Here is an 18787-nt window from a genome sequence, read left to right as displayed (position 1 = left end):
GGGCATTTTCGGCTCGCAGCGGTGCCTTCGGCCAGCGGTGGCAATCAAGCCACCGCTCCTGCTCCGTCGCCCGCCGGTGCCACCGCTCCTGCTCCGTCGCCCGCCGGTGCCACCGCTCCTGCTCCGTCGCCCGCTGGTCCGTCGCGGGTTTCGTTCGCGCAAGCACTACAGCAGGGCGCTGCGCCCAGCCCGCAGCCGCGCGCCGTCAGCCGCGGCCCGACCCCTGCAGCGGAGCCCAGAGCTCAGCCCACCGCGCAGCCCAGAGCTCAGCCCACCGCGCAGCCCACCGCTCAGCCCACCGCTCAGCCCCCCGCTCAGCCCAGCGCCTACCGTCCCAGCTACGGGGCCGCCGCCGCCGCAGGTGACGCCAAGGTAGCGGCCAGCAGCCCGCGGCCTGCATCCGCAGCAGCCGCCGTGAGTCGCAGTCAGCCGGCAGCAGTTGCCCTACCACCGTCGCCACCATGTACGCCGCCCGTTGCGGTAACAGAGCAGACCCCCGTAGCTGCAGACCAGGCCACTCCAGGCGACGATGTCAGGATCAAGGTGCGTACTGTTTTCCGAAAAGGGCTTCACCTTGGGCCATGGCATGTAGCTCGTTTAACCTCGTTATAACAAAGTAGAAAGTTCGTTCGCGGCTGTTACTTCGTTATATGCAGTGTTGACCGAGCTTCCAAGGGGAATCGTAATTCCTTCGTTATATCCATTATTTCGTTATAAACCATGCTGTGCAGCTTGTTATGCCAGCGGTCCATATAAAGTTGCACCTTTTTAAAGCGGTTGAACCTCTTTACCACGAAGTTGAAAGTTTCCGGCGATAACTTCTTTGTAAGCGTAGCTTCTTTATAGCTCCTGTTGGCTGAGCTTCCACGTGCAATCACAATTTCTTCGTTATATCAGTTGTTTCGTTATAAACCGCTTCGTTACAAAGGGCTTTACCTGTTAGTTTCAAGGGAAGAGGAAACATCACCTTTCCAAAACATCGACTTGCACAGACGGTACGAGAACCAAACCCCGGTATAATACAACTCAAGAACGAATCAGCATACGCCTCTTGAAAGAGGCCCTCCAGCCAAAGGCGTCCACTGGTTCTCATGACTTCATGGTTAGTCAATCCTCTTAAACCTGCGTGACATCTCAGGGAGTGGCATATGAAAGGAGATGAACCACCGTTTAGTCAGATTGAGAGCGGCGTCCGGAGAATCGGCCGACGCCGTTGGCTGCAAGGCTTCCTTGGTAGGGCATCCGTCGCTTCTTTCTCGAATAGCAGCCGACTATGCAGGGCTTAGTTTTTACTAAAAAAAGTTCCGTGGGTAGCAAGCATCGTGGTAATGAATGACGTATAGGGCGCTCTGGAAGTGAAATATCAGATTTAGCCGCTGAGATATTCAAGATAGAGAACAACGTTTGGGAACCGCAATGGGTTCCTTGGTCAACAATGAGATAGACAAGGCGAGTGGGCGAAATTTAAAAGTTTGTGACGTAACGACCGTATTTAGATGAGTGGTTGGAACCTGACCGCGGCGGCTGCGTTTCGATGGAGGCGAAGCGCTGAGGCGCCCGCGTGCTGTGCGATGTCAGTGTATGTTAAAGATCCCCAGGTGGTCAAAATTATTCCGGAGCCCTCCACTAGGGCATTTATTTCTTCCTTTCCTCTTTCACTATCGCCTTTTTCTCTTCCCTTACCGCGCGTTTCAGGTGTCCGCCGATATGTGAGAAAGGTACAGCGTCATTTCCTATCCCCGATTACCAATTTTCAATTCTCACAGTTTCTTCTGTGAGGTTCAGGGCCTCAGTCGTCGCCTGGATAAAGGGTGGCTCGAGGAATTGGTGCGTCGTCAGGTTTAGCCTTTGGGTCAAGTACTTACGCACCGGCGGCCGAGTGTTGTGTTGCCAGCGTGTGAAATTCTTTTTAAAGCGGAAGCTTTACTGGCCGCAGGTTGAGCAGTTTCGCGTGATTCCTGGAGAGCCGTTCTGCGCATGCACGAGGAGCAGTGACGTCACAGGGCGCATATCTCTCTCTCTCTCGATCCCTACTTCCCACTGTCCATGCCATCGTTTATAGATCCTTTTATAAACGGTGGTCCATGCGGCACTAGTAGCACCAAACCACAGGTGTTCCGCCGCTGTGCACCGCAGCACATTTCCTCAAAATCCAACTTTAAATTTAGTTTCCTCTTTCCCTCCCTCCGTTATCCCTTCCTTCACGGCGCGGTACGGGTGTCCACCACAGTCAGACGGTTACTGTGTCATTTCCTTTCCTCAAAAACCAAATAAAACAAGTGAGCCGGCGGCGTTCATAGAGTTCATTGGCGTTGACAACTTACCAAAGACTGTTCATTTTCACGAAAGGAAACGCGGGCTAACGGCTCCGTGGGTCAGTGGAGATCTCAATCTCGCTTTTCGCTTTGTATATCCAGGAATAGCGGAGCTAATCCAACCCGCCGCGGCGGCTAAGTGGTAAGGGCGCTCTGCTACTGATCCGGAGTTCCCGGGTTCGAACCCGACCGCGGCGACTGCATTTTTATGGAGGCTAAACGCTAACGCGCCCGTGTGCTGTGCGAAGTCAGTGCACGTTAAAGATGATAGCCTTAGCTGCTTATACGCCGTATAACTCAAAACAATGCACTGCAATACAATGCGCCGAACCGGAATTTTTTTATGTGGCACAGTACGTGTGAATTCATAATACATATTTCCATGATTACAAGATCCCAAAACTCATCACGCGGATCAAAATTTTCATTTTTGATATCAAACGATTCTAGGCTTAAACCTTGGCTGTATTAAAAGTTTTGTTTTATGCCGGAATTCTGACCCACTGCGGTGGCTCAGTGGTTAGGTCGATCGGCTACTGATCCGGAGTTCATGGGTGCGAACCCGTCCGCGGCGGCGGCGTTTTTATGGGGGGAAAAACGCTAAGCAATAATAATAATTTTGGGCGAAAGGAAATGCGCAGTATAATAATAATAATAATAATTGGTTTTTGGTGGAAAGGAAATGGCGCAGTATCTGTCTCATATATCGTTGGACACCTGAACCGCGCCGTAAGGGAAGGGATAAAGGAGGGAGTGAAAGAAGAGAGGAACAAATAGGTCCGTAGTGGAGGGCTCCGGAATACTTTCGGCCACCTGGCGATCTTTAACGTGCACTGACGTCGCACAGCACACGGGCGCCTTCGCGTTTTTCCTCCATAAAAACGCAGCCGCCGCGGTCGGGTTCGAACCCGGGAACTCCGGATCAGTCGCCGAGCGCTCTAACCACTGAGCCACCGCGGCGGGTAAACGCTAAGGCGCCCGTGTGCTGTGCGACGTCAGTGCACGTTAAAGATCCCCAAGTTGTTGAAATTATTCCGGAGCCCTCCACTACGGCACTTCTTTCTTTTTTTCTTCTTTCACTCCCTCCTTTTCCTCTTCCCTTACGGCGCGGTCAAGGTGCCCAACGGTATATGAGACAGATACGGCGCCATTTCCTTTCCTCAAAAACCGATTAATTATTAATATTATTGGGCAAATCCACATTAAATTTTCTGGGGGGGGGGGGCGGAAGAAATTGGCGCAGTACCTGTCTCTCATATCGGCGTACACCCGTAATCGCCGTAAGGAAAGGACAAAGGGGCGGGGAGTGAAAGCGGAAAGAAAGAAGTGCCGTAGTGGAGGGCTCCGGAATGATTTCGACCACCTGGGAATCATTAAAGTCCACTGACATCGAACAGCACACGGGCGCCTTAGCGTTTCGGTTCCATCGAAACGCAGCCGCAGCTTTCGGTTTCGGACCTGGGAACGCCGGTTCAGTGACCGAGCACTCTAACCACCGAGCCACCGCGGTGAGTGCATTGTCTTTTTTAGTCACTCGTTAAATGCTCTTTTACTCGAAGTGAAATCCTGCACCGTCGAGCCCAAACATCCACTCTGGCGAACTGATGTTTCCTTGGGCTGCAGCTGTTGATTTTTATAAATTGCGCGCCTGCACATTCTCAATTCACAGAAAACTTCGTGTGAATGTTGTTCATCTTTCGCTGTTAATGGCCAGCTGCGGCGTCTTTTGTTGGCCTCCACGAATGCCGCAATTTCCACGGTAATTCCTTGTGCCGAGCTTCGCCGCCGGGCGTCGGTTTGTTCCAGCACGAATAATTAAATTTTTCCAATTTTGTCGCCCCAATCGGGACGATTTCTGCGGGCGACCTTGCACGTGTGACGTCACCAGCTGCATGCCCTTCGATATTTGCTTGGAGTTTGCGCAAGAAGAAGAAAATGAAGACCTTTGTTTTTGGTCATTTCACACAAACAGTGGTCTGTCGCTTACAGTCTCCAGTTTAGTCAGTCAACGCGCCGAAAGTTTTTGTTACAGTAATGTATGCATGACGACAAGCTTCTACCTTGACGTCTTTCTTTGGGAGAAACCCAGTTTTAGTTTCGGCGTTCTTTGCTTTTGCTGGTTTAAAGGGCTTCTACTCAGGATTTTGAAAAACGCTTTTAATGGCACAGAGAATTGACTCCCAAGAAATGTTATGCGAATAGGAACACAATACCACGTCTAAAACATTCAAACTCGCCCACAGTTGCCCTTTGAGTGGTTCAGACACCTTGGAAGAAATACTTGAGCTCTTGCGCTATCATGGGCAGGGTTCCCTGAATAAATGAATAAAGGCACAGAAAGAACTAGTACTTACTGTCTCGCTTTTGATGTACACCACAACCACGCTGTCCGTTTCCTTGATTTTGCAATCGACCCGATCGTCCCTGTCATATGTGCTCAAGATAGAACAAGTCTTTGAAATACCTTCCGAGGAAAGTACAGAGTAGGTCAAAAGTTCCTAGGCCATAGGGTCTGCTTTTGAGCCGTATAATCAGGCAGACATGACACACCCAAATACTCAAAATATCCGTAGAGGGCGGAAGAGGTATCGTTCTGTACTCTGCGAACCTTGATAGCTTTAATCGCACCTTAAATGCCGCGATATACCGATGAAAGAAGCAAGCCCTGTGGCCCCGGAACTTTTGACCAACCGTGTACATAACCTCGCTCAAGTACTACGAGCTTTCGTCATAAACACCTGAACCATATATTCCTACATTGAGCGCAGAACCCACAATCCCGAGCGAAGGTTGGCGAGCTCCTTACAGCGACTTTTTCACGCCCGTGCATTTCTCCGCCTCACGCTCCTGCGTATTTTTGTTCAGATGTGTCTGTCGGTTAGATTCAGAAGTATGGCAGCTATTGTGGCCGCTGCCAATAATAAGTGTCGTTTCGGCGGTTCAGGAAGCCCTCCCCCCCCCACCATTACCGGGAAAATTCCCGAACGCGTCTGCAGCCGGCGGTGGGGCCGAGTGGGTAGGGCTGGCTGAAAGAGCGCCGACCTGTGAGCATGAAAAGAGTGATGAAAGGAGATAGAAAGGCTATAAGACGCTGAAATTTAGATATTGACTGCAGAAAACTTCGCTTGCACGAAACATTTAAAATATTCTCAGGGGAGGATATTAATGTTCAAGCGCCGTCCTTTAATAGGCTCGCTACAACACACGGGGTGCAGGAGGCTTTCCCCGTTAAGACTCACCGGAACCGGTCCTGCACTGTAGTGTAGATCGAAGACCATTCGGCCAAACATGTGTGACGCTCAACACACGAAACAGTGCGTGCATACTTACTTCTTCATGCCCTGCTCTAATTACCACCAATCACGCCGCAGGAGCTCGAGCGAACCCTGCCCTCTCACTTCCCACGGCGGCCCGCCCACGGCCAGCTGGGCCGGACCATACAACTTCTTGCCAACCACTTCAGCATTGAGATACCGACCGGCAGCGTCTACCACTACGACGTCGACATCTCCTCGGAGACTGCCAAGGAGACCAAGGTTCCTGAGCAGAAAAAGTACCGATGCCTCAGTACAAAGATCAACAGGATAGTCATCGAGCTTCTAGTAAAGAAGTACCGGCAAGACCTGGCCAACTGCATCCCGGCTTTCGATGGCCGCAAGAACCTGTACACGCGCCGTCAGCTCAACTTCCGCGAGCGGACATTCACAGTCGACCTCGAAGAAGACCAGAGAAGCCAGAAGTTTACCATCAAGATCCAGTATGCAGCCACCGTGAACCTGGATGCCCTGCATGGCGTCTTCCAAAAGCGCGTGCAAACTGTGCCCCAGGAAGTCCTCCAGGCCATCGACATCGTCTTGAGGCACAGCCCCTCGATCAACCTTGCGCCGGTTGGACGCTCGTTCTTCAGACCGCCGGGACCCAACGAGTACAATGACCTCGGAGGAGGCCGGGAGGTGTGGTTTGGCTACTACACGAGTGTTCGACCCGCCCAATGGAAGCCCATGCTTAACGTCGACATGTCAGCAACAGCATTCTACGAGCCGCTTCCACTGGTAGACTTCATGTGCAGGTTTTTCAGCGACAGCCGGCGTGTGTTGACACCCGCGGACTTACGGTCATTGCGCGACAACCAGTACGTGCGGCTGGATAGGGAGCTCAAAGGACTCCGCATAAAAGTGACGCACCTTCCGTACCCGCGCAAGTACAAAGTGGTCAAGATCACGAGGGAAGCTGCGAAGGACATCTATTTTGAATCAGAAGGTAGTCAGATCTCCGTCGCCGACTACTTCCAAAGCCGCTACAGGCGCTTGTCGTACCCGAACTTCCCTTGCGTGCAGAGTGGCAGCCCGACGCATCCTGTCTACATTCCTCTGGAGGTGTGCGAGCTGGCCGAAGGCCAGCACTGTCGGAAGAAACTCGATGAGAGTCAGACCGCCGAGATGATCAAGCGCACGGCCAAGCCCCCAGCCAAGCGCTTCCTGGAGATTCGTCAGTCTGTGCGCGACATGGTCAGCACCTCGGAGAAGTACCTGCGAGAGTTCGGCGTCAAGGTCAACTCCGAACCCACTCAGGTTGTGGGCAGAGTGCTCGACCCGCCAACTCTGGTTTTTGAGAACAACACCATGTGCAAGCCACGCGACGGTACGTGGGATCTCCGAGGGCAGCGTTTCCACAAGGCGATGTCCATGACACAGTGGATTGTTCTCAACGTGAGCCGCTTCACGCACAAAGACTGCCTGGACAACTTCATCAAGATGCTGATCCGCATCGGCCAAGAACTGGGCATGCGCATTGCGCAGCCGCTTGCGGTCATCACGTTCGACACAAACCGCCAGCCCATGAGGACCGTTCTCACGGAGCAGCGCCAGAAGTACCCGCAGTTGGAGATGGTTGTGGCTGTGATAACAAAAGCCACAAACTACGCTGAGATCAAGCAGGTGGCAGAGACTGAGCTCTCCCTGCGCACACAATGCATCTTGGACAACAACGTGGTCCAAAAGTGTAACGCAGCGCTCATCCAAAACCTGTGCCAAAAGATCAACGCCAAGATGGGCGGCATCAACAATAGTCTCCTGATGCAGGAGAAGCCAAAGCTATTACATTGTCCCGTGATCGTCATCGGAGCAGACGTGTCGCACCCATCGCCTGGAGACAAGGTGAGGCCATCCATCGCCGCGTGCGTCGGAAGTCTAGACCCTGTACCGTCCAAGTTTCACGCCACCATTCGGGTACAGATTGAAGACTCCAAGGCTAAGGCGCGTGTGGAAATTATCAAGGACCTGAAGGACATGATTAAGGAATTGCTAATGGTTTTCTACCGCACCACCAGGTACAAGCCCCAGCGGATCGTCTTCTACAGAGACGGAGTGAGCGAGGGGCAGTTCTTGGAAGTCCGTAACCATGAGGTAAGCAACTGCGCCTACTACAATACTGTGCCCACTAAACGCTCATCTTGTTAAGACAGCTATACCGCATTCAATGCCGCTAGCGTCATTGGATAACCTTTTGTCTTATGACAAGCGGACTTGCTGTGCATATACGTAACGGCACCGAATAGATCTCCACAGGGCTATAATTTCAGGACATTCGGGACATTCATTTCTGGAGACGTCTTCTCGGTGTTAGTTGACGTCAGCTTGATCGTTTTTCTTCAAAAGGTGGTAAACATCCACGACTGAGGCTTGTGGTTGGGTTTTGTGCGTGCCCGCTCCGTGTCTCACCCCTTTTACGCTCGGGCGATATTAACGGCTGTGCAGTTGACCGTCCGTTGAACTGAACGACAGTTAGAGGTGCTATACTAGTGCCACAAGGTCATGTTTAATGTCATTAATTACTTAGTGATCAAGTTTTAACGCCATCGGAACAGTGTCACGTACTCGTATTGAATGGCATTAGACAGACTAACTGCCGTTTGCGACCTACTGAGTTCGCCACAACTCATTCGCCCGAGCAGTGTATACTCTTATCCCCATTCCGCATGCAGAAAGATATGCAACTTTTTTTGTGAGAAGTTACTATCCTGTGGATAATGGTTTATTCATAAAGAGCACCATTTTTACCAGCAATTCCAAAGTACTGTTAGCCTGTGAGCTAGCTGGCACGCGAGTTCTACTTTGGCAAGTTGTCAAGCAAGAACAGTGGCATTTTCTACAAATTTATTTTTATATTATATTTGAATGACATTCTGAGATACTGGCTCATTGACACTGTTTATTTTCAGGTGATTTTTTTTACTCCCTTGAAGGCGTTATCATCACCGTGAATTTATTTATTTATTTATTTATTTATTTATTTATTTATTCATTCATTTACAGATACCTTACAGTCCTCAGGAGAGGCATTGTGCGTGTGTGAGGAGTGGGGGGGTCAAATACTGAAATTTGTACATAGCTTAGAAATAACAAAATCATATAGTAAGAGTACATCAACCGTTTTTTTTTCTTATTTCTCATTCGTTGATGCTTTCTTGTAAAGCAAGGGCTAGATTTATGATGTGATAGCGTGATAAGCGGGGCATGTTTGGGTACTATATCTGCGATCTTGTCTCTAAATTGAACCCGCGGTTATCTTCTACTGACCTGTCTTGAAAAGATGGCGCCAGGATATTATCAGAAAACAATTGAAGTTCGTCATTTATTTGATTGTAATCTCCTCTGTTATAGTGGCGAATCTGTAATGTAAATATATCTGTCAATAATAATGTCATTAAACCTGGACGTGTACTGCCAGCTCCGAAAATAATGGCATAGGCAAACTTAAGGCTACAAACATCTGCGGTTATTTCTAGTGCGCGTGTGGCACGGGTAATAAAAGGCAGCGCCACCTGCTGTTGAGATCTCAGCTCAGTAGGGGGTTGTAGTTAGACCAGTCTACTGACCCACTGCTTCGGCCGAGTGGGCGGCATTTCCGGCTGCCACATCTTGCTATCCTGGCTAATATAAGTCTCACTAAGAACCAAGCGGCTTTTCCCCCTGAAAGGACTCTCTTGCAGCCAACGGCGTAGACCACTTCTCATGAGCCTTTTAAGGTAACCATGTAGGAAGTGGCAAAAGGAAGGGGTTAGTCTCCCCCCTCACATGAAAGACTATTGTCATTGTCACCACGCTCGCTGCATTGTCCACCTTGCAGGTTCGTGAAAACCAGCTGGCGCCATTGACTGCAAGGGGGTTCTTTTGCGGGGAAAAGCGGCTTCATTCTTTAGTCGTATCCAGAAAAAAAATGCCGCGAAGTGGTACCAGGAAAACAACGGCTGAGCGGTGAAGCCGGACGTTCCTCTACTGAATTTTCTTGGCTCTGTGTGGTTGTTCACTAGCGGCATACTCAAAAGCCAACCTTGCACGGAAATTTTGGTTGAGTGAAGTAGGGAATCAATTTTTAGAGCTATGTATAAACCGATCACGTGAACCAGAATGTGAACCCCGTGAACTCAATTTAGCGGAGTGTGCCGAGTAACTGCAGCCGACTGTTATTCATTTCAGCGTCAGTTGGAAAAGCTGCACTTCCGTTGAACTGAACGGTAGCTGAAACTGCTCCTTTAACCAGAGTACTACCGATAACCGCATTGCTAAAAAAAACGCTGTTCTTCGCCGTACAGTTTTTCTCAAACTGCAATTGTGTAAGATAGGACAGCATAGTTCGTGAAGGCCCAAAGTGTTTTGTTTGCATTCTGTACCAAGTATGTATCGTGATTCGTCGAATGGCCTTTAAACCCTGACCAACTTTTTCTTTGTTTCCGCTCTCGAATCTCTCAGGTGAGTGCCATCCGGCTGGCGTGCGCGGAAATGTGTCCCACCGAGACCTACGAGCCACCACTGACGTTCATCGTGGTCCAGAAGCGACACCACACGAGGTTCATGCCCGCCCACGACCGCGACGGCGTGGGCAAGTGTCGCAACGTCCCACCAGGCACGACCGTAGACTCGGTGGTCACGCACCCGCTGGACTTCGACTTCTTCCTCTGCAGCCACTTCGGCGTCCAGGTGGGCGACCGCTTCTCCGCTCTTGTGGCTATTGTGAGCGGGAACAAATGGTCGGCGGTGTTGTCGTTTATGAATTTACGGAGGAAATAGTCCGGGCGCCGGCGTCGCCACAGTCGCGTCGCGTTGTTAGTGCGCTACAAATACCAGGAGCGCCTGCGGTAGAGGCCTTCCGCATCTTGAGAAAACGAAAGCATGGCCTCCGAGATCGCCTGCCCGCAAGACCGTGACGGAAGCTTTCCACTTCACGTTGAGGCCACCAGGAGCGCAGTGAGTGACTGTGACGTCATCGTTCGTCCTTGAGGAAGCGGTATCGGAAGTTGCGCAAGGGGGACCTCTAGGGCCAGCGCGGAATGATGCTCTCACGTGGATGTGGTCATTAGCGTTTATTTTGGGTGTGGCGTCTACTGAAACAATGAATGCATAAGGTTAGGTGAAAAGAGAAGCGCTTGATGTTCGGCTGGGCCTGGTTGCTCGTACGTTAAAACGGGACGCGGCTTTGAAGTCTCACAAAACGGCCAAAAAATTGATTTTTTTTAAATAGTCGCGTCGGCTTGTATGCCTCGTTTTTTAAGCTGTCCCGAAGTCGGGACAGCGACATAGATGACGATGACCGACCAATGCACTGATGACAGCCAACCAGGAAATAATAGTTATTCACGGTATTTATTGGCTCGAGGGCATTTAAGGCCAAATAAAGCCAGAAACATGTTGTGCATGCAGCATTAGAACCAGGGCGAGCGCGTGCTGTGCTCATAGGCACTGCCGGTTTTTGTATATTGCCTTTAAACACTCTCCTTCCCACGTAATGTGTGCTAGTAAAATAAGCGTATTTAAACCGCACACACCACGCCACATCACATCGTACCACAAGCAAGACCACACCTCACCACCACACACCACGATACGACGCGACTCAACCCGACAGGGCACTCGGAATTCTCGCAAGTGTATAAATGTACTTCTCGGCTCACCCGCAGGGCACCAGCCGGCCGGCCCACTACTATATCGTGTGGGATGACTCCAAGTTCAGCGCGGACGACCTGCAGAAGCTCAGCTTCTACCTGTGCCACACATACTCCAGGTGTGCAAGGAGCGTGAGCATCCCGGCCCCTGTGTACTACGCGCACCTGGCCGCCTTCCGCGCAAAACACCACATCGCCAGCAAGCTGGAGACGTCCGGCGCGGTCAGCCAGTCGTCTGAGGGCGGCGGGGACGCCGTGTTGACCACTGCCCAATACGTGGAGGCCGTCAAGGTGCTGCAGGAACTGCAGGCCTCCATGTACTTCGTGTAATGGAGGAGGTTCTCCGCTGCCCCTGCATTCCGGTTACGGTGAGCCTGAGGGCGTACCACTGACGTCATACCAAACAGTTCTGGAGAAAGCCTCTTCCAACGGGAAAGCGTTTAAAGGCATTTGCAGGGAGGGTGTTACATAGGGTATAGGGAGGGTATTATGAGCGCAGTGTTCCTCATATATTGTAAGATTCTACTACAACGATCAATATATCCGCAACCTCCCGCCTGCAGGCTTGCATTTTTTGCTATTAACGTTTTTGCTACAGTCCACAGCGTTCCTCATTGATTTTCTATTACAGTCTTAACTGCTCGATGCGAGCGATGGGAACAGTATAAAAGGAAGGTTCTTCCAGATATTGGAAGAATGGACCTTGAATATTTCAATACCAGAATCTTACAGTTTCCCAAATTTCATTTTTTTTTTGTCCAAGAATGTTGGACATGTGCGCAACATGTAGAGGACAAGATATACATGACACGAAGTGGACATCTTCTCTCGTCCCTCTTGGCGTCGCAGTGTCGTGTGTTCAACGCGCAGGTGAAGCGTATGCATGGGATGGATGTTAAAGGGCGCCGCTTCACGAATGCCCTACAGCAACATTTTTTTAATGCGTTTTATTTCTTTGCGATCGAAAGCGAATGCAAACAATCGGAAACAATGAAATAAGGGTTTTATTTTCTTGAAAGAAATACATGATCAGTTTATTTTGAGTTGTAGGTCCGCGAGCCTGTTATAAGCAATTACGAATCGGTGGTCTTCGTTGTTAGACGCTCGGACTGCCTTTGATTGAAATTCGCCGGAACAATTTTCATGTAGGCATAAGTCTGTCAAGCCGCCACTAATTCTAACTTTTGTTTTCTTGCAGGCTCGCAAGGAGAAGGATTTTCTTGTTTTTGTTGTTTCATGGGCTGTTCGAAGAGTGCGGGTGTCAAACATTGCTGTTTGTGTGCCCTGGAACTAAGTTGCAATAAAAAATATTGGCCAAAAAAAGGTGGCCGTTGCATGAGGTTTCCTTTTTTGCAGTCACTGGCGGTTGCATTGGCGAGCGTTGGCCGAAGCCAGTCTGTTCTACTACAACACATGCTAAAAATGTCATAGGGTTTTAAAACGTAGTTAAACCGAGGAGACGCCCGAAAGCATGTGTTTTTCCTAGTTGGCTCAGGTTTCACTTTGCTGGGATATTGGACTCAGGTTAAGCTCTGATCGAGGTTAAGGTGATCTGATCTGATGGTGCAGCAGATGGAAGTTGATATACACGACAATGTGCAATGGACAGCACGAGTGTGTGTGGCTTTTTGGGAGGAGGCGTGATCGGTTGTGGCGATAGCACAGTGCTTTGGTGTAGTGGCCAGCGAAGCTGATTGTTCGCCCGCCGCCGGTTCAACGCCCAGTCCCGTTAATACTTACATCTTATTTCTTCATGCGCCAAGGTTGACACTCAAAGTCAATCTCCGCGCAAACTCGGTCAGCCGATTAGACTTCGTGAACTAGTCCCTTCCCAAGCAGCGCAGGCAAACGGGCCAATTTTGGGAATGACTCGTTTCACTCTGGTGATAAACTTTTTTTCAATATATTTCCAATATTGGGCCGATTGGTGGTGCTGCTGAGGTTCGCACTAAAACGCTGCTAGTTGCTGCAAGTGAGAACTTTCACGAGCCAAATCCTGGCTGCCGTTCCATTATCTGGCTTGGCGGTTATTCGAACCGAAATGATTGGATATGAAAGTTATATATAAAGTTATATATAATATGGTAAATTCTGGTATGTTGGCGCTATGCAGCAACACGATCATGCGCCAGGCAAACGGAAAAACGCGCCATGTTCGCTAAAATGTCAACGTTGCAATACTTATCCTCCGGCAGTGCGGGTCGGCCGAGCTGACCACAAGCGGCTGCTGGATGCGCATGCCCAGTTCCTGGACGGTGCGGATCAGCATCTTGATGTAGTTGATGTAGTTGTCCTTGTGCGCAAACCGGCTCAGGTTGAGAACCCTCCAGCGGGTCGTCGTAGCTGCCTTGTGGAAACGCTGGCCCTGGAGTTCCCACGCGCCTACGTGCGGCTTCCTCATGACGTTACCATACACTGGAGATGGAAGGTCGAGCACTGTGCGCGTGAGCTGCGTCGGTTCGGTGTTGATCCTGATGCCGAAGTGTCGCAGCTACTCGCAGCCTGAATGGCTGTTTCAGCTAGTTGATGCAGCACTTTGAGCAAGCACACTCAGTGGAGAGCCCTAGATAAATTTCCACCACCTGGGGTTCTTTAACACGCACTCGTCCAGATGCATAAACAGAAAACATACGAGTGCATGCATAAGTATACATTCTCCATGGTGGTCGCCGCGCTGAATCAGTGGCTATGGCGTTCGACTGCTGGCCCGAAAGCCGCGGGTTCGATCCCGGCCGCGGGGGTCGATTTTTCGGTGGAGGCGAAATTATAGAGGCCCATGTACTGTGCGATGTCAGTGCGCGTTAAAAAACTACAGGTAGTCGAAATTATCCGGAGCCCTTCACTACGGCATCCCTCTTAGCATGAGTCCCTTTCGGATTTTGAACCCCATAAGCCAAACCATTAAGTGCATAGTACAAGATGCTGGGGGTCGCCAAGAAAGCTTCTGAGCCTTTCCTTTCCTCGATGCCAATTTTCACTTTCCGTATGAGGCGCGTTGTCGCAGTGGGCGACGAGTGAATGAACTGTGCCATGCCGTGCGGACCGGGCATGGTGTTCAAGAAGTGCGCTAGTGGCTCCTGCGCTGAACTGGAGTGCGGTCGCCGGAGCCTCCCGCCGGCCTGCACCGAGGACTGCCGCACCGGGTGCTTCTGCAAGCCGGGCCTCTACGGGAGCCGCGACGGCCACTGCGTGCGCTGGGAGCAGTGCCTGCCTTCCACTGTGGCAGCCTTCCTCAAGAAGCTCGGCCGAGAATAACTGCGGCGCTTATCGCCGCACCCAGCAAACGGATCGACGGCCTCGCTTGTGTGACGCTTGAAGACCACGCGGTCATTCCCGGCAGGAAATCGAAAGCGCAATCCGCAAACAGCTACCGTGATCGTCTTCCGTCAGGCGCCACTGCGCGTGCGCAGAACGCCCTGAGGGCGCCAGATGGCGCCACGTGTCTGTCAGCTGCGTGCGCGCCTGCCGCATCGCGACCAATCACCGCGTACGCAGTGGAGCCCCGCTGAAGCGAATCACGCTACGCTACAACTCTCTGATGTTTAGAACGATGTGTGTCCGCAAGCTGTAGACCAGGCTTGGCATAGGCTCTCCGTCTGTTAGTGGTCTGTAATTCCACATGAATAAAGAGGCGTGTCGCAGCTGCGCTCAAAGAAATCAGAGGCGCAGCTGGCACGGTGTGACGTCATCGAAGTCTAATGCTAAAGCAGTGGTCACTTTATACGACGATTGACCCGTCAAGGTGCGGGTGTGGTTGGAGCGTTCTGCTGCTGTACTCAAGGTTGCGGGATCCCCTCTCGGCCGCATTTCGATAGCCGCAGTAAGGCGAAATGAAAGATCTCCGGTGTGCTGTCCGACGTAAGAACATGCCAAATATCTTCAGGTGGTCGAAATTAATCTGAACTCCGCCGCTATGGCGTCCCTCTTTGCCCAGCTGCAGCTTCAAGAGATAACACATACAGTACCGTGCCATCCATATCTCCCTTAGACCAAACTAGTTATACCCGACAAGATGATTGGCGCCATCAATTTAATACTCAGCCAAGAGTTTAGACGGCACACTCTCCTTACTGACACCCCCGTCCCCCTCTACCATATTGCTTAGGGCAGCACAAGTACCGGACCAAGGAAAAGTGCAAATGATTGGGCCACTTCCCTATCGAAAAATCCCATGTGGTTTCTTTCATATGTGTCTCGTATGAATTCATATGGGCAGCATAGAGTTATATTTATAAAGTTATGTGCCTAGTATGAACATATATGAACTCAATACCAGTTCGTACGCGTTGCGAATGTCCGGGGTGGACACGTATGTCTCGAGTGAACACACGTACGCGGCACTCGCGCGCAGACAGGAGCTACGATGTGCATCGTATCAGACATCAGACTACATCTACATCCTGGAAACATTGTCGTTCATGAGTGCCTCGCATACAGCCACGTGTGCTTCGTGAAACGCGCAGAAATGTAGCGACCAAAAGGAAACAAATCCGAGCCAGAGCATGTCAAAGACAAAAAATTTGCCTGGCCTATTTCACACAATATTCTCCTTGTTTCTCTGTTTGTGCCCTCTATCTTGCTCTGAACACTGGTTACCCAAGCTGTCTCTGGTTCGGCGTTTTCAATGTAGTTGAATACACGATTAGTTGGCGGTAGATAAGGCATTCTCTGCTTTGTTGAACCGCTGTAAAGCTACGCAACGAATAACAGGGGTATTTCTTTAGCAGAACTCCGAGTGTAGGAAAAAATACTTCTCCGGTGAGAAAAACCTGTTTCAATGCTTATCGCAGTGCACATCAAGATTTACAGTATCAGTGGAAGACCACTTCTCTAGTTTCATTCTTTAAAAGAGGAAAATAACCTCTGCTCCTCACGTCTTACACACCGGCTGCAAAGTAATGGAGAGGACAGCGTGAGTTTTTTCATACAAAAATGACACAACAGTTCAAAGTGGCAGTCGTGGATTAGTGGATCAATAAAGAAAGAAAAAAGTCGTGGTGAAGTAGTGGTTAGTGTAGTGCGATACGGATGTGAAGGGTGGTGGTACGAGTCACGTTCATCACGATATATTTATTTTTTGCCCAGTACATTTTTTGCATTTTTTAGTTTCCTATATTGCATGGCAGCTAGTTCATGATTTCCATCTTTTCAATTCCAGCCCAGCGTTTCTCTTTCCCAACAGATTTCCACCTATGACACGTATGACATATAGGCACGTATAGCATATGTGGGCACGTATTACACATGTTGCATAATCACGTATGGGTTAGACACATATGACACATATATGCGAGATTTTTCGATGGGGATGGACTAAGCAAACAACGACCTTTGAAGCTGATTTCTCACCTTTGTAAAAAACGATGTATAAAACAGGCCGCCAGGCTCTTTTTCTCTCTCCCTCTTTATTTAGCTCTCCACCTGCGCTCGAATCACTTGAGACCCCTTTTGATGAAGTCAGAGTTTGAGCACTGTCGCGAATAAGATCAAAGCGTTGTCATATGATCACGGGTGAACGCAGGCCCTACTCAGAGACGACAAAAGTAGCGCGAGGCATGTGCCGGGGATGATCACGTGTCTATGAGCAGGCATAATGGTCGGCATCGGGGTACTTCATAGATAGAGCTCTCGCTGTAACAAGAAAGGAAGGGAAAGCAGTGAAGTCATGTAGTTCAAAGCAGCCGCCGCTCTCTTTGGTGTCATTGTAGAAGAAAGGAAGAAAGAGGTGCCTTAGTGGAGGGCTCCGGAATAATTTCGACCACCTGGCGATTTTTAACGTGCACTGACATCGCACAGCACACAGGCGCCTAAGCGTTTTTCCTCCATAAAAACGATTACTTATAATTGGTTTTGGGGAAAGGAAATGGCGCAGTATCTGTCTCATATATCGTTGGACACCTGAAACACGCCGTTAGGGAAGGGACAAGGGAGGGATTGAAAGAAGAAATGAAGAAGGAGGGGCCGTAGTGGAGGGCTGCGGAATAATTTCGACCACCTGGGGATCTTTAACGTGGACTGACATCGCACAGCACACGGGCGCCTTAGCCTTTTTACTCCATAAAAACGCAGCCGCCGCGGTCGGGTTCGAACGATTACTTCGCCGTTTCCTTTCTAGTGGTAGTGGTTTTTCATTAAAATAATAGTAAAAAAAAAGGAAAAGATCTTTGCTAGCCCCTGCATCTGCCATCGATACTGAAGCACCTAAGCTGGGGCGGCGGAAAGAAAAGATAGCACACAGAATTGAGAAATGAAATGAAAGAGGTGAGGGGAGAGGAAGGGAGGATAGGGGGACCGTTTCCTTTTTTCAAAAAATTTATCGTAGCGGCATAGGGTGTCAGCACTTTGCGAACTACACGGCATCGAACAGAAGCGGTCTGGAAGGGTGTTGCGGCAGCCCAATGCAGCGCCATTGGAGTTCCACCCTTATGTAGCGTTCCTAACGTCAAAATGAAAGCAATAAATCAACGCTGCGGCAACGGTATTAAACCATAATATATTGGTCCTAACAGTAAAAAATAAAGAGAACGTTGTCGCGTGGCGTTTCTTTGAAGCTGGCGTTGCTGTGGTAGGCAGCATTGTTGGACCCAGCGGCGCCTCTTTCCCGAACACGAGGTAACGCCCATGTGCTGTGAAATTTCAGTGCTCGTTAAAGGTCCACCCACCGCGGTGGCTCAGTGGTTAGAGCGCTCGGCTACTGATCCGGAGTTACCGGGTTCGAACCCAACCGCGGCGGCTGCGTTTTTATGGAGAAAACACGCTAAGGCGCGCGTGTGCTGTGCGATGTCAGTGCACGTTAAAGATCCCCAGGTGATCAAAATTATTCCTGAGCCCTCCACTACGGCACCTATTTCTTCCTTTCTTATTTCACTCCCTTTTTTATCCCGTCCCTTAGAGCGCGGTTCAGGTTTCCAACGATATACGAGACAGATACTGCGCCATTTCCTTCCCCAAAAAACCAATTGTAATATATAAAGGTCCCCTGGAGGTCAAAATAAATCCGGAACCCTCCACTACTGCATTTCCTTCCTGCTTTCTTTTCGCAGTCCCTCCTTTATCCCTTTTCTTACGGCGCGGTTCAGGTTTCCGCCGAGATTTGAAACATACTGCACCATTTCCTTTCCCGAACAGCCAATTTTCAAGTTTCATGGATTGGATTGTAAAACATTTATTGCGCCGAGAACAGATTGCAGGAGACATACTAAATGGCCGCTAGCCCATGGCTAGCGGCGACTTCATTAGCTCGCTGGAATGTCCATACTTGAATCTTGGGATCCGACCTCAACAGCGCGGCGTCCCACCGCTCGGGAGAAGGGAGCTGTAATAATAATAATAATTGGTTTTTGGGGGAAAGGAAATGGTAACAACTCCACCTGAAGCGGATCATTTGCGCAGTTTCACAGAATGTGGTCGTATGTGGCCCTTGCACCATATTTATGGCAGTTTGGGTCGTGCTGGCCGGGGGTCCTTGAGGGGAAGCACTGTCGGATTCAGAAGGGAGCGTGTTTGCAGTCGGCGTCAGGTAACTTCCTGC

General features: G+C 50.2%; 1 pseudogene across 1 annotated transcript; it reads left to right on the top strand.

Annotated features, from left to right (window-relative positions):
• The first annotated feature begins 1416 nt into the window (after positions 1–1416).
• On the top strand, positions 1417–10384 carry LOC144102199 (protein argonaute-4 pseudogene; annotated as a pseudogene). The gene is made up of 3 exons (XR_013308186.1): positions 1417–1449; positions 5687–7720; positions 10067–10384. The product of XR_013308186.1 is annotated as a protein argonaute-4 pseudogene (transcript).
• The last annotated feature ends 8403 nt before the right edge of the window (positions 10385–18787 follow it).

This window comes from Amblyomma americanum, chromosome 8 (assembly GCF_052857255.1).
Source record: "Amblyomma americanum isolate KBUSLIRL-KWMA chromosome 8, ASM5285725v1, whole genome shotgun sequence".
Taxonomy (NCBI): Eukaryota; Metazoa; Arthropoda; class Arachnida; order Ixodida; family Ixodidae; genus Amblyomma; species Amblyomma americanum.
This window is presented reverse-complemented; position numbering and strand designations above follow the sequence as displayed.